The following is a 12,552-nucleotide window of genomic DNA, read 5'->3' as shown; positions in this document are numbered from 1 at the left end:
CTAAATGGTTTACAAGTAGTCAGGAGGGAGGAGAAGGATTCTGGAGCGCGGCGGAGCCTGCGCCGATCCCCCCCTGCCCCCCGCCGGTCCCAGCTGGGATATGGGGGGGGCGTGGTGGGGTTTTTTTGGGATTGGGAGTGGGAGAGGTGAGGGCAGGATGGGTTCCCAGCCGTGCTGGGTGCTGGGCGTCCCTCCTGGTGTGGCACAGCCACCTCTGGGCACCCTGCTGGCTGTCCCCAGCTGTCCCCACCATCCAGAGGCTCCTTCCAGCTTCAGAAACTCGGGAATTCTCTGCCCAAACCCCGCCCAAACTCACACAGGGAGCCATGGGATCCAGGGCTGGGTCGGGTCTGGGGATGGGAGAAGGGATGGGAGCGGGTGGAGCATGGAAAAGCTGCTCCGACAGCATCCCAACATCCTTCGGAGCAGCGCAGGGAAGAGCTGAGGAGCCAGGGAAGGTTTTCCCTGCCCGTCCAGCCCCTCAGGGTGGCATCAGCCCCTGGACAGGGCACATTTCCCTTGGGGTCAGGGTCTCCACCGAGGACACAATCCGGGGTGTCTCCGGATGCCTCGGCAGCTCCGTGTCTGCACCACCACGGCCAAAGCACCAGCATTCCCAGCCTCAATCCATGTGGAATATCTCCTTGGGGCCCAGGGCGGGCAGGGAGCCGCTTCCTCTTCATCCCACACCACATTTTGGGGTGGCCAGGGGGCTGTCCCTGCTTTATGCCATGCCAGGTCCTCCCTGCCCAGGGAAAGGCCCCAAATTGGGTGAGCCCAGGGTGTCCTGGGGGGGGGGGGGGGGGGGGGGCAGGATCAGTGCCAGGGATCCCAGGGATCCAGGACAGGGAATCTGCTCCTCTCCTACCTGAACCTGTTGATTGGCCCCCAAATCCCTCCTCCGCTGCAGCCTCCAGGTGGAAGAGGAGACACGATCCCGCAGGGAAAGCAGGGAGAGGAGGATGGAGAGAGGGACTGGGGCCTTGAGCTTTTTCATTCCTCCCCTTCCCGTTTCTCAGCTCCAGCCTGGGAATTGCTGCTCCAAAGACCCCACAGTGAGGGGGGAGTGAAGCTGCCCTGGTGCCACCGCCCTGCCCCAGCTGCCCTCACACTGTTCCTGCACCCCAACGGGTGGTCCTGATCCTAAAATGTTCTCAGCACAGGGATTTCTCTGTGGATCATCCCCACTTCCCTCTCCCCAATGTCCGAGAGGGCACTGAGGGCCCTGCCTCAAGGCTGCACCCCAAAACACCACCTGGAAACACCTTCCTGGGATTCCCAGGAATCACTGGGCACGGATCCACCTTTGGGGTCACCACTTTGAGCCTTCCCTTATCCCAGCACCATCCAGAGCTCCCACAGCGCAGCCCAGGCTCAGCCCTCGCTCTGGACACTCTCCCTGGAGATGGAGAGGAGCTGAAGGGAAGGATCCCAAATCCACGGGGGATCCTGGAGGGATCTGCGTGAGGTTGAGCCCGGAGCACCCTCAGATGCTCCCAAATCCCTCTCTCGGAAGAACAAAGCTGCGATCTCTCCGCAGATGCAGAGGAAGCGACAAGCGGCGATGATTTATTTCCCTTCCCCGGCAGATAAATCGGCCTCGGGAACGGGGTTTGTGCTAAATTACAATTTGCATGCGGTAATATATTTAAGCAACTTTCCTTGCACTTCGTTATAAACAGCGTTTCTCAGGGGGTTATTTCGGAGCTGGCCCCGTTTCATTTATCTCCGGCGCGAGGCAGCGTTAATTGTCGGGGTGGAAATTAAAACCACAGCGGCAAAAAAAGAAAAAAAAAAAAAAAAAAGAAGAAGAAAAATTAATAAAATAAAAGCGCCGGGGTTGGTGGTTGGAAGAGAAATCATCCCCCAAGCACAGGCACCAGCTCTGGGCCTCGGTAAAAAAATGATGAAAGGCAAAATTCCCGCTCCGTTTGGCTTGCCAGAGCTGTCCCCTGGCGAAGGCATCGGGGCCGGTGGCTCGGGGAGCCCGGTGGGCAGCGAGCCCCTCTCTCCCGGAGGATAGCGAGAAGGTTTTTACATTCGGTTCTCTAGCTTTATGATATCACATACACTCATACAGCTAGATAACCAAAGAGAAAAACCCACCCAGGTCTCGACCAAACGGGGCCTCGGCCGCTGCCGCACGCCCGGGGGACACCGGAGCCCCCGCGGTGGCCGCGAGTTTTGTCCCCTCAGCGCCAAAAACGATGGAAGCCCCAAGGTGGGCGAGCAGGGATCGGCTCCGGTGCCTTGGAATGCGACACAACGACCCCCGGTGCCCAGCCCAGAGCCCCAAGGCCACGTCGCACCCCCCAAAAGGAGCCGGACCCTAAAGCGGGCTCGGCACCCGCGCAGTCCACGCGGCCTGGGGGATGTCGCCGGGCAGGGTGTCCCCCCCAGGGTCCAGCCCCGGAGATAGGCCCAGGGAGCTGCGTCCTTGCCAGCCCCAAATTCACCCCCAGACCCAGCCCGGAGCTCACTCCCGCTTGATAATTACTGGAAATTACTGGCACGGAAGTGCTGAGTCAGGAAAGTGGTTGGGCAAGGGACGGGCCCAGCCGAAAGGGCCCCCCCGGGGGTTCCCACCGCGCCCCCGCGCCGTGCCCCTCTTCCTCCCCTTCCTCCCGCATCTGCTCCCGGCAGCCGGGCCCTGCAAACCCGGCAGGGATCCCGCACCTCCTGCGGGTCCGGGCCGTGAATTTCCCTGGGGGGGTCACCCTGAAGTCCCCGGGATGGCCCGGTCCCCACCGGGACTTTGCGCCCCGGCCGGGAGGCTCCGGACAGCGGCCCCGGGCAGCGGCGGGGGCCGTTCCCAGGGAGATCCGGCTGCTCGGAGGGAAACTCGGCGGAGCGGCTGCTCCGGTGCCCAACGGGAGCCGGGGAGAGGACGAGAGACTCCCGAAGGGGTCCCGGGGAGGGCTCCCGGAGCGGGGGTACCTGCTCTTCCCGCTGGGGCCGCTGCTGCCCGCGGTCGCCGTCGCCTCCGGGTCGCCGCATCCTTCCCAGGCTGGTGGGGAGCGCAGGAGGCTCAGCCCGGGGATGGGGATGGATATCCCCGCCCGGTGCCGGTGCCGGTGCCTGTCCCGCTGCCCGGCGCCTCCGGGACCTGCCTCTAAAGTTGAGGCAGAGTCGGCGGCGCAGGGCTCGCTGGAGGGCGGGGGAGGGCGGGAGGAGGGACGGGGCGGCCGGCGGGGACAAAGCCCGAGTGGCGGGGCTGGGACAGCCCGGGCGTGGGGCCGGGGCAGGGGTCACCCCCCCGGGGGGGGGCAGCGCCATTCGCCACGGCCGCCGCTGTCCCCGGGGGCCGCTCCGTCTGCTCGGCCCGGGCCCACCCCCCGGTCGCAGCCTCCCGCCGCAGCCGGCCCGCCCCGTCGGGGAGGCGGCGGTGCCCCGGGGGTAACCCCGCTCGGGCAGGGCGCTGCCGGAGCCGCCCACCCGGGCCGAGGCTGGGGTTAAACCCCCCGTGCCCGGGGAGGAGGAGCGGCCGCGGGGGTGGGGGGCGGCCGGGCTGGTCCCTCCCGTCGGGGCTGCGCTCACGGGCGCCGCTGCAAAGGGGAAATTGGGAAGATGCTCAAGAGTCAAGCGCGGCTCGAACCACCCCTTATCCCGGGTCTAACGGGGTCCCCCGACGGACCCGGCCTCGGCTGTGCCTCCCGACCGGGGAGAGACCCCCCTGACCCGGGACAAAGCGCGGCCGCGGCTCGGACGGGCGGCGGGGCAGAGCCCGGGGCGCGGGGCCGAGGTCCGGCTCCACGTCCCCCCCGTGCGGCCACCCGGGGCCGGTCCCCGCCGGCACTTCCCGGTGCGGGGGCCCCGCTCCGCTCTCCCGGGGCAGCACCGGGGGGACAGCGGCCTTTCCCCGGCACCCACCCGCCGCCTCACCGGGAGCGCACCGGGGGGGTACAGCCGTGGGTTCGAACCACGCAGGGGTGCCCGGGCACAGCGGAGCCCCCGCAGCGCTCATCTCACCCCCGGTGCACGGCTCACACCGATGGCCACACTCGCCCCGATGTCCGCACGGCTCCGCACACGCACCCGGGCGCACCCACAGCCACGCAGGACCCCCGAAAGTCCCCTCTGGTTGTTCCCAGTCTCCTCATGCCCCCGGTACCCCGGCCTGGCCCTGGCCTGGCGGGCTCCGCAGCCCTCCCGGGGCCGCCGCATCGCACCTCGCTCCGGTGAAACGGCCGAAAACGAAACCAACAGGAGGCCCTGGCACAGCCCCGGCCGCGGCCCCGGGCACAGCGGCGGCCCGGTGCCCCGGCCATGGGCAGAGCCGGGCCGACCCCGCTTCCTGCGGGCACCGGGAGCAGCGGGTCGGGGTGGGCGGCGGGGCCCGGCTCCCGCTCCCGGTGCTCCGATTTCGGGAAGGAGGCACAGATCCGAGCTGGCCGCCTCTGCCCACACCCGCCCTTTTACATATCCTCACCTATAGAGAGAGAACATACAGAATATACGGAATATCCGCGCTGGAAGGCACGGCGGCGCCTGCGGAGATGCCAACCCGCCAGCACCGGGGGCTCCCCGGGAGCAGCGGGGCTCTCTGTCCCGCACCGGGCATCCCCAGGGCTGGCAGCCCTTGGTTGGAGCCCCCCAAACTGCCAGCGGCGGCCGTAGCATCGCGGGGAGCGAGCGGAGCCTCCTCCCGCCGCCACCGGGCACCGGGGACCGGGCACCGGCCCCGCCGCTCTCCGTGGTGCTGAACGGCGGCCGCGCCGCGCCCCGGGGCCGTGCGGGGTCGTGCCTCCTCCGGCCTTCTCTCACCGAGCTGCCGCTAATTGATTATTATTATTACGGCTATTAATTATTATCGTTACCGTCCCCGCGGCTCCGGTGCTCCGCGGCACTGCCGAGCCCGGAGAGCGGGGAGATGGTGCCAGAGCGGCCACCGGCTGCCAAATTACCGGATCGTCCCCCAGCACAGCCCCGGTGCTGCTGCCCGCCATCCTCCCCATGCCCCGAACCACGCGTGGGCCGAGCCGCCGCCGTTACCTCCGAACCCGGGCTCCGAAATTCCTCCCTGCCCGGCCCCGGGCGGCCGCGGCGGCCCCGGCGGGCTCGGCCCCGCTGCCGCCCACACCGCCAGGGCACCGCCGGTGCCGGCCCCGCTCCGCCGTCCCCGTGGGTCCCTCTGACCACGGCTCTGGCCCGGCTGGCCCGGCCGCGGTGTTTGCCCGAAGGGTAAAACCCCAACAACGAGCGCGGCCCCGCAGCTCCGCCGAGGGAACGAAGGAGACCGGCGGAGCTTCGCCGCCGCCTCGGGAGCCCGCTCCGGCCCGGGCCCGGCTCCAGGAGGGGCCGCTTCGGGCACGGGGGGGCCGCTTGCAGCATCCCCGCCGGTTCCGCTCCCACCGCCCAGGGGCCCGGTGACACCGCGCAGGGCCCTGGCGGGCCGCGGCGGCCCGGTTCGCCCCCGCCGATCGCCGGTGCCCGCTGCCCACGGCTCGCCGTCCCCGAGAGGCGCGGGGGGAGCTTGGCATCGCCGACACGGGGGAGGCGGCCGCCCCACGCGTGTCCGCGGCGGGGGCTGCACGGGGCCCGCCCGGGCCCGTTCCTCCCGGCACTTACCGACTCGTCGCCCGCCTGTACCCATCGCCCCGGCGGCTGCGGGCGCTGGAACGGCCCCGGCGCCTCTGGTCCCCCCTTTTCCCCTCGCCTACACCCCCGTGTGCATCAAATACCTTCACTACAGCAGCCATGTTGGGCTCCGGTGCGAGCACGGCGCTCGCCGCAGGAACCGGCGGCCGCCTCGGCGGGAGGCAGCGCGGCGGGGCTCGGCGCGGGGTCCCCGCTTCTCCCCGGAGCCCCGGAGCCCGAGCAGCCCGGCCGGCCGCGGAACCCCGTCCCACCGCACCGAGCGATGCCGCCGGGGCCCGCTCCCCGGGAAGTTGCCACCGTTCCCGGTAACGCCACCAACTGCGGGTCCCGCACCTGCCCCGCATCCCTCCGGTGCTACCGGCCGCGTCCCGGGGCTGCCGCTGGGGAAGAGGTGGGGGAGAGCCGCGGTTACCTCCGCCTCGCCCGCTGTCCGGTGCCCGCGACGCCGCTCGGCCGAGCCCACCTGGGGAAGGAAAGAGAGAAGATGCGTCAGGAGGAGCCGCCGCCATCGCTCCAACTTGGAGCAACTTTCCCGGCGAGGCCGGCGGCGGGGGCGGGGGGTGGGCGGCGCTGGAGCCCCTGCCCGGCCAGCCGGGGCCGGTCCCGCCGGCGAGCAGGGCGTGGAGTGCCCCACAGCCGGTTCCGTCCACGCGCGGGGTGGGGACACCTGCCCGGAGCCCAGGGCCACGCCGGGACACGGCCTCTGCTGCCGGGGACATCCTCGATTTGGGGCAGCCCCACACCTGGTGCCTGTCCATCTGTCCGGCTGTCTGTCCGTCTGTACCAGCTCCCCCCTGCCGTGGGCACCGCAGCCTCCCTGGGCACCGCAGCCTCGCACCGGGCAGCCCCCGCCGCTCCCCGGGCACCGGAGCCGCTCTCCAGCCCGGCCCGGCTCCCCTCGAAAGTGCATTTTTCTGCTGTTTATTTCCCTCCCCTCTTTTTCTCCCACCGAGATTTTTTCCCCGGTCTTTTTCCTTTCCTTTTCCCGCCCCAGTTTCTTTTTTTTTCCCTCTAATTTTCTTTCCCCCCCCACCCCCCCCTCCCTCGTTTGACTCCAACGTCGCTGGGAATTATTTGCATTTAAAACACAACGACTCGTTTCCCTCCACGTCGCTTCGCAGCTCGATTCAACCAGCACGGCAGAAGCGGGGGAGCGATCCCAAGGAAAAGGGGTCCCCAAACCCCAGCCAAATTCCCCCGAATTCCTGCCCAGCTGAAAATATCGATGTGGGGGGAAACTAAAGATTTAACAGATTTTCTTAATTTTCTTCCCGCAGCCGCTGTCACCCAAAGGTGTTGTGGCAACAAAGAGCGGGATGGCATTTGACGCTCGTATTTTTGGCCTGTTCCCGTGCAAAAATATTCCCCCAAAGCCCCGAACGCTTTGCGAAAGATTGATGTGCCTCAAAACCACCACATCCTGCCCTGCAAAGTGCTCACGAAGAAAATCTGATTTTCCATTTATCCCCCCGCCGCTGCTGATCCCGCCGGAGAACGCACAAGCGCGGCGCCCGCCGAAACTGCGAGCGAGGAGAGGGACTGGGAATCCAACAACCATTCCCAGTCCAAACTGGGAGCCGAACGGTTTTCCCCCGTCCCCGCGCACGGCAGAGATTTCCCAGCTCGGGGAACAACGGCGTGGAATTCCCCGCCGTGCCCGCTCGGGCAGAGCCGGGCACAGCAGCACCCCCCCAGTTACTTTTTTTTTTTTGAAGGGGCAAAATAGCAATAAACCAAGAGAATTAATTATTTTTCTTCCTTTCCCCAGAAATGCCCAATTCAGCCCCGGCCTTTTGCTTGGGGATTTTTTTTCCTCCCCTTGGATTCTTTTTTTGGTTTTTTTCTTGTTTTTTTCTTTTTCTTGTTTTTTTTTTTTACAACCTCGCACCAACGCAGAGCTGGGAGGGGACGGAAGGGGATGCCCACACAACACCCCAACCCCACACAACATCCCCCGCGCCCCTTTCTCCCTGCTCTCTTTTTTTTTTTTTTTTTTTTTTTTTTTAAACCCCAAATCCTTCCCCCGCGAAATAAAAAATAGCTGCACACACCGAAACTTCGCTCCGGCAGCCCCTTACCTCGGGCACCGGGCAGGGCAGGGCAGTCGGTCCGACCGGCCCCGGGGCTATAAACCCCGGGGGTGGCTTTTGTGAGTTTGCCGGAGTTTCCCCGGGCTGTCCCCTTTTGTGTCCCATTGCCATCTAGAGGCCCCGATTAATTAATTTCACACCGAAGCTCGGGAGAAAATTTTCCCACAAAACAAGTGACCGAGGAGATGTGAAACTCCAAAGAAAAGGAGTCAACATCAAGTTCAACAGCATGCGGGGAAAGGCCTATTTCCATCACAATCGCGTCTGAGCGGGGGCCGGGCGGGGGGCGGCGGGCGGCGGCCCCCGCGCCCCCTCCGCGCGTTCCCAGGCTCCGAACAATCGCTCTCTGTTTGCCTCGCACATGCCGGCGTTTGGGCACGGAGGCTGCCTTGGGATAACAGGAATAATGAGGGGAGGGGGGTTCGGGGGGAGAGCGGGGCGCTGGGGGAGTGCTGGAGGGGTGGGAAAGGGCGGCGGGGCGGGGGGAGCGCAGCCGAGCGCACCTGGGCGCTGCCCGGTACCGACCTGTTGAGCCCCGGCCGGCGGCACCCGCTGGAGTTTGCGGGAAGAGCCGCGATGGGCGACACGGACAAGCCGGGCTCGACGGGGCCGGGAGGGGGACCCCAAAGCCGCGAGGGGACAGTGCCGAGCCCAGGAGCGGCGTGGGGACACTTTTCCCTAAGTTTGGTGTCGCCCCTTGTCTCCCCGCCAGCGCCGGCCACGCGTTTTCCCACAGCCCCGGGGGAACGGGGGGTGCCTGTCCCGGGGGGAACGGGGGGTGCGGGCCCCGGGGGAGCGGGGGGCCGGGGCCCGGGGTGGCCGAGGCGGTGGTGGACGTGTCCTGCAACCCAAGCAGCTCGGCTCCGCCGGGCATTGTCCCCACGGAGCCCGTGGCCATTGTTCCCGGCGCTGCGGGAGCCGGAGGGAGGGCAGCTTTCCACGCCTCGTCCCCCCCCCCCCCGCCCCCGCCATCTCACCCCCACCCCGACACTCACACCGGGGCTGCCGGGACCCTAATCCGGGATGGGGGGTGGGGGGGGGTGGGGAGGGAGGGCAAAGAACACCCCACCCACCCCCCGAAAAAAAAATAAAAAATATCAGGCGAGGGAAGGGGAGGCGCGGGGTCCCCCCTCGCAGACTTCCTCCAAGTTGGGAGAAGCGGGAGGGGGAGCGGCGCGGCCGCCGGTGCCCGCCCAGCCCTGCCCCTCCGGCACCGGCAGCACCGGCGGCTGCCCCGGCGGGCGCGGGGAGTTCAGTGCGGGGCAGAGAGAGGGGAGGATAAAAACGGCGGTGAAAAAAAGGGGAGTGGGGGGGTGGGGGTGGGATTATTTACCTCCCTCCGCACCTCTGCATCCATTAATGACTTAGCGGCAGCGGGAGCCGGGAGCCGCCGGGACACCGGCAGCCTCCGGGGCGTGGGGCTGGGGGAGAACCGGCCCCGGCAGCGGGCAGGACGCGGAGCCCGGGGCCATCCAGGCGCTGCGGAGCCGGGGCTGCGGCTCCCGGAGAGCACCGGCCGGGCTGTGGGAAGCGGAGCCCCCCGCGATCACGTTGCCTTTACGTGGGGTTAAACAGGGAACGTCTGCCCGGGGCTTGAACGCCGCGAACCCCCCGAGCGCACCGGGCAGCCCCGGCCCGCCGCCACCGGGGCCTCGGGATGGGGCGGGTATGGGAGGGGGGGAGGATTCCGCCCAAACATCCATTTTGTCCCTTTTGGAAATGGAGATGGGAGAGAGGAGGGAAAAATGCGTCTTTTTTTTTTTTTTTTTCCTTTTTTTTTTTTTTCCCCTTGCTTTCTCCATATTTTACTACGTAAGGAATGACGTCCTCGCGTCGGGAGCGGGATAGGTTAGCCCGGAGCTTGGAGAGGGAGGGGGGGAAAACCAGGCTGGGGGGAGCGCGGGGGCGGGGGGCGGCTCTGGCAGCAGAACCTAAAAATAACGAGGATTTTATTATTTGGAAAAAAAAAAAAAAGAGATATAATAATAATAATAATAATAATAATAATAACGGTAAGCCCGGTGACCCCGCCGATGCGGCCCTGCAAGGGCAGCCGGTGGCACCGGCCACTCCGGGGACCCCACCTCGCCTTCCCTCGGGATTTGGGGCTCCCCATGGGGTGCAGAGGGAGGGTTGGGGGGGGTTCTCCTGTCCTTTCCCCCCCGCCCGGGGCTGCGGCAGGGGCTGGGGAAGGCGCTCGCCGTTCCCCGGCCGTTGCGGGATGATTGCGTGGAAATGAAGCAGAAATTGGCGATTTTTTATTTAATTCAACCCCAAATCCCCCGCTGCTCCTCGGGTTAACACCTCCGAGCCCCCGGGAAGCGGCCGGGAATGGATTCCCACCTCCCCCCCGCTCCTCCGGGCGCACCGGGAATTTGGGAGCGCTAAAAAATCGGGGGCTTCGCGCAACGCCTGGGGGGATTTGCACCCCAAATTCAGCCCCGGCGAGGGGGGGACACCCAGGGACACCCAGCTCCCCGCAGACTCTGAGCTACCGAGCGGGGCCGGGGAGGGCCGGGCCTGGCTGCAGCCCCTGGAGCCACCGGGATGCGCGGCCGCTGCCGCCGAACCGGGACCGCGCCGGTGCCGCTGCCGGTGCCGCCCCGGTGCCCTCCCAAGCCCTGCCCGCCCCGGGGACGGACAGCCCCCGGCCCGGTGCTGCCAGGGAGGCCTCGAGCTCCGCGCTCTCCCCTAATGAGCTCCGTTTATGCATTTCCTCATTAACGAATATTTCTCGCGGCCGAGCTGGGGGGCACCGGGACGCGCGGCCCCGGCCACCCGCCGCCCGTCCCGTCCAAGCGGGGCTTCCCGGGGACTCGGCCGGTCCCTGCCAGCCCCGGGAGAAGCAGGAGGCAGGGCCTGTGCGTCGGGCACCCCAAATCTTACTGCCAGCCTCGGAATTACCGTGCCCGGCTCTGGGGTGCGACCCCCGCCCTCGGTGGCCGTGAGACCCCCGGGTTGCCGAGGGGCTTCCCCCGGTAAAAGGCGTTCGGGCCGGGCCCGGCTCCTCCAGCCGCCCGATACCGGCGGGCCCGCTGTCCCCCACCCCCGACGGCGCGGATTTAGGGGAGTGGGTGGCGTATTTTGGCTCCCTGATGGAGTTTTGATCAAAAATTCATTAAGAGGCGCTGGGCGCAGCGCCATGAATATTTCAGGGCTTTCGCTAAACAACAAAGTGGGTGTTTGGGGGAGGATGCACCGGGGGGAGGCAGCCCCCGGTGCCCGTCTCGGCCCCGCTTTGAGGCGGCGGGGACGCCAGGAGGGACCGGTCACCTCCGTTCCGTCGCAGCCCCGGGGCTCTTTGCGGCCCCGTTATAAGGGCGTGAAACGGCCCCGGTGACTCGGAGACCGGTCCCGGTTGGAGCGGGCGGCCCTGCGGGGACACGCAGCTCCCGGCCCCGGGGCCACCGCCGCAGCCCGGAGTGTGCCCGGCCCTGTCCGCGGTCAGGCGCGGCCGTGGGGCTCCGAGGGACCGCACCGGCCCCGGGTGCCGCAGAGCGGGAGAGGGGTGGGGACAGCGGGGGGACCCCACGGCCACCCGGGATGTCCCCTCGGAAGGGGGACATCACCGCCCCAAGGGATCCGGGGACATGGGCTGCTCCCCCACAGCTCTGGGCAAGGAATAATCCCCCCAACACCGCCCCATGGCAGCGAGGGAACACCCCGACGGAAAGGTCCCCGGCCCCCAAATTGGGGTGCGGAGCCCCCCAGCACATCCCGCCCGCAGCACAGGGGGAGGCGCCGGCTCCGAGCAGAGACAAAGCCCCGGCGGCTCCGCTGGAGCCCAGCACCCCCCGGAGCAGCGCAGCCCCCGGGCTGGGCCTGCAGGTAACTGGGCTTTACTGGGGCACCTCCCGGGCCAGCTGGGAAGGGGACACGGAGCGCCAGAGGTGGCCACGGTGGGCCGTGGTGGGAGACACAGCAGCTCTGTCGCCTCCCAGTGTCACCCCGAGCACCCCGAGGCAGCTGGGGGGCCCTGGGTGCCACCTTCGGGGCAGTGCCATGGGGCACGCCGCCCTCTCCCCCGCGCTGGGGACACCCGGCAGGAAGGCAGGGGACAGAGGGACAGAGGGGCCTCTCTGCGGGACCAAAGCGGGGCTTGGGGACACCCCAGGGCACCTCCCGAGCCCAGTTTGGGACGTGTCGCAATGGGCGTTACTGGACCTGCAGGCAGGGGTCGGATGCGCGGCTCCAGCAGCTCCCGGCGCTCCCGCCGCTGCCCTCCGGGTCCCGCCGGCCGTTGCCGTGTCCCGGTGCTGGGATGCGACGAATCCCCCCCCGCCACCACCACCCCACCCCGGCAGCCCCCAGCCCCTCCCCGGGGCTCACCTCGCCCTGACATTTCCTGGCGCTCCTTCCATGCCAGCGGGTTGCCATAGCAAATCTAAATCTTACAAACAAAACGAGGGGAGAAAAGCCTGATTAGCATATATTCAAATGAGCCATGCAATAATGCAAACCATAAATCATGCAGTCATTGCTATTCAATCAGTGTCTCTTACCCCAGCCCCCACTCCTTGCACCCGGTGTCTCGCCTCCTCTTGCCAGGCAGAAACCTTTTCCCGGTTCCAAAGGCGGCCCTGGAGGGGACCTGCCACCCTTTGGGGGGGTGGCCCTGGGCCCAGCCCGGCTCCGGGGCTCGGCACAGCCCTTAATCCCGCCTGGTATTTATGGCGCTCTATTAAACGGGGCAAACTCTTCCCAGGATTAATCTCCCGCCCAGGTTTTAATCTCGGGGCTCGTAATCCCCCCCCCGCCTCCGAGGGAAGGGGCCCAGCTCAGCGCTGGAGGGTGTGGGGGGACCCCTAGCCCTTCCTGATCCCGAGCTGGGGGTGCCCAGGTGGTGCTGGGGGGGACCCAAAGC

Source organism: Coloeus monedula (genome assembly GCF_965178545.1).
Source record: "Coloeus monedula genome assembly, chromosome: 27".
NCBI lineage: Eukaryota > Metazoa > Chordata > Aves > Passeriformes > Corvidae > Coloeus > Coloeus monedula.
The sequence above is the reverse complement of the archived record's forward strand: the minus strand, read 5'-3'. Positions refer to the sequence as shown.